Consider the following 3,243-nt stretch of genomic DNA (forward strand, 5'->3'; position numbering starts at 1 on the left):
GTGGAAGCACTCTTTGGTTAGATACGAAAAGTAGATGATGAAGAGGAGGACCCTTTGTAGTCCTTCCTCTGGTAAAACTTAACTTTTAATAATTGACTAAAAGTTCACTGTGGGGTGAACAAAAATAATGATAATAATAAAAAACTAGATTGCCACTGTACCAAATATGGTTCTAGATATGGCAGGTGAAAATATTGTTGTAGTAATTGTATAAATGTTAAGAAATCACAAAATGATAATAATAAAAAAAATTTTAATTTTTAATTTCATTATCATTTATTTCACTTCAGCATAGTTCTTATCACACCCCATCGCTCTTTCATTCCACTCCTTATCAATATTATCAATTTACTATCCTTTCACCAAGTTGCTCATCATTCGCATGAGTAAATACAATCCCATCCTTCATACACTCCTTCGCTTAACTTTCACACTTTGAAATAACCAATTTTCCATCAAATTAATTTCATTATATCATATATATCCTCTCTTTCTAAAATTGGGCACATACGTTGCCCAATATTATTTCTATTATTTATTCAACAAATCCCCCATGATCATCAATTAGCTATAATAGGCCATTAACCTTGACTGGTTTGCCCATAACATAAATAAATCTGCATCTTCATTATTAACACCTATCCCACGTTTGTAATGTCCAATCTTCATTTACTATTCTCTAATTCATTTCATTAATGCCTCCATCAAACCAAGCTGCAACATATTGAATCACCATCAATCCTCAAACAATTGATTGGTCCGCGCATCCTATTTAAATGGTGACTAGGTGAGAGAGAACACTGGGCTTCCGTGAACAAGCCTAGCTTCACAGGTGAAACGTACGTCGGATACCTGACGTCTAATCAGTGACGTCACTGCGGCTTCGCCCTCTCCGGAACGGGTGGCCGCACGGTCACAGAACACGGAGCACGGAGCGCGGTCACAAACTACAGCCACCAGCCGCCGGGATATCTGCAATATTGGAAAGTGGTAACCTTTAATTACATGTTTATTTCAAAGCAGCGCATCAGAACCCACAGGGTCTGACTATCCCTGCACCTGCTCCGTAATTTTACTCAGAATTGAATCTATTCAAACAGCCAATTCGGAATTGTACTGCAAGCTCAGTCATATCTTCAACACAAAGAAATGAGACTTTTGCTGTGCTGCTTACATTGTATTCATGCAGCATAGCTTATTTCATATCTTCAATACAAAGAGATGATACTTTTGCTGTGCAGCTCACATTGTATTCATGCAGCATAGCTTATAATATCATTAGGTATCTTCAGCAAGAGAAATCCAGGAATTTCATTACCAGTTTCTTATATTTGTTTATTACCTGGACAAAGACTTCTTTTTCTTCCTTTTTTTCTTGCTGCCGTTATTGCATTCATGTAGCATATTTCATGATATTGTTGGCCATTTACAGCAAGAAAAATTAGACAAGGTCTTTTTCTATTTGTAAGATTATCCACATCACATTTTTTCTCAGGATTTTCCTCTGTATAACCGAAATACAGGTTTATCATCCTGTTCAACAGCCCATCAGTCTAACAACAGATTGGTATAGTTTCCTGCAAGTTGCTACTTCTATATCTGACTGATAGCATTTTGGATATAGACATTGTGCTCACACCCAGATCTTAGCACCATCAGTCACTTACAGCAGTAATACTTTCCCACACATACTCTCTCATTCAGAATATCGGTGGCAGGGACTTACAAGCCCTACCTGATATTAATACAGAAAGTAAAATTGTGTCTGACAATTTTCTGACTCATTTGGCCCACGACCATACCATCCTGAATACACCCGATCACGTCTGATCTTGGAAGCTAAGCAGGTAGGGCCTGGTCAGTACTTGGATGGGAGACCTCCAGGGAATACTAGGTATTGTGGGCCACCTTTTTTAGGATAATTTTTGATATCGCATCTATAATTTCCTTATATCCCTTACATTCTTATTTTTCAGTATTCTCACTATTCCGCATTTATCTATTGATTTTTCTATTTTATGGGTACAAGCATTTTATTAGACCTTGTAGACCTTTTTTCTTAATTAGCACCAATAGTGTTTCCTGATACAAATCGGCCCACGGCCATACTATCCTGAATGCGCCCGATCACGTCCGATCTTGGAAGCTAAGCAGGTATGGCCTGGTCAGTACATGGATGGGAGACCTCCAGGGAATACTAGGTGCTGTGGGCCTTTTTCTTTCAGGAGATTCTTGTACCATTTTTCTTCGGAGCTTACTCTACATTCCGATCTTTTCTGTGACCTGTACATTTTGTGATTTCTTAACATTTATACAATTACTACAACAATATTTTCACCTGCCATATCTAGAACCATATTTGGTACAGTGGCAATCTAGTTTTTTATTATTATCATTATTTTTGTTCACCCCACAGTGAACTTTTAGTCAATTATTAAAAGTTAAGTTTTACCAGAGGAAGGACTACAAAGGGTCCTCCTCTTCATCATCTACTTTTCGTATCTAACCAAAGAGTGCTTCCACACAAGGTTATTTTGTCTTTCTCTTGTTTTCTCCCTGTAGGCTAACTACAAAATCCATGGGAGCACCACCAAAACTCAGTACTATTTATGATTTATAAAAATAGTCAGTATTTTGGTATCTAATAGATGTATTTCTTTGTCATTCATAACATCTATTTTTCAAGCTGGTGCAGATCCACAACCCCCCTTCTTCTACGATCACTTCAGCCTGTCTGGTCCCGGAATTGACGTCAGGCAGCCGTCCTGCAAACGCTTTGACACGCCTGCGTTTTTTCAAACACTCCCAGAAAACGGTCAGCTGACACCCACAAATGCCCTCTTCCTGTCAATCTCCTTGCGATCGGCTGTGCGAATGGATTCTTCGTTAAATCCATCGCACAGCAACGATCCGCTTTGTACCCATACGACGCGCCTGCGCATTGCGGTGCATATGCATGCGCAGTAGTGACCTGATCCCTGCGCTGCGAAAAACGGCAGCGTGCGATCAGGTCGGAATGACCCCCATATTTGTATAGTGGGTAAGTTTAATTGTTTTTCTGCATTAGACACTAATGAAAGTATTATATAAATAATGAATCATTGATTAAACGTTGATGTTTTATATAATTTGATTTTAGATTATATTATACCTGAGTGCCACCTATCTGGATTTATATATATACTTTGTATGTATTAGATTCCTAATTATATTGGTACTATATATGCATTAGATTCACCCCAA

The 3,243-nt window shown here is 38.2% G+C and overlaps 2 pseudogenes; both read left to right on the forward strand.

Moving 5' to 3' along the window:
• Nucleotides 1-1,788: 1,788 nt before the first annotated feature.
• On the forward strand, nucleotides 1,789-1,906 carry LOC135051530 (5S ribosomal RNA; annotated as a pseudogene).
• A 189-nt stretch (nucleotides 1,907-2,095) lies between these two features.
• On the forward strand, nucleotides 2,096-2,213 carry LOC135052476 (5S ribosomal RNA; annotated as a pseudogene).
• Nucleotides 2,214-3,243: the final 1,030 nt, after the last annotated feature.

The sequence above is a fragment of the Pseudophryne corroboree genome, chromosome 2 (assembly GCF_028390025.1).
Source record: "Pseudophryne corroboree isolate aPseCor3 chromosome 2, aPseCor3.hap2, whole genome shotgun sequence".
Lineage (NCBI taxonomy): Eukaryota > Metazoa > Chordata > Amphibia > Anura > Myobatrachidae > Pseudophryne > Pseudophryne corroboree.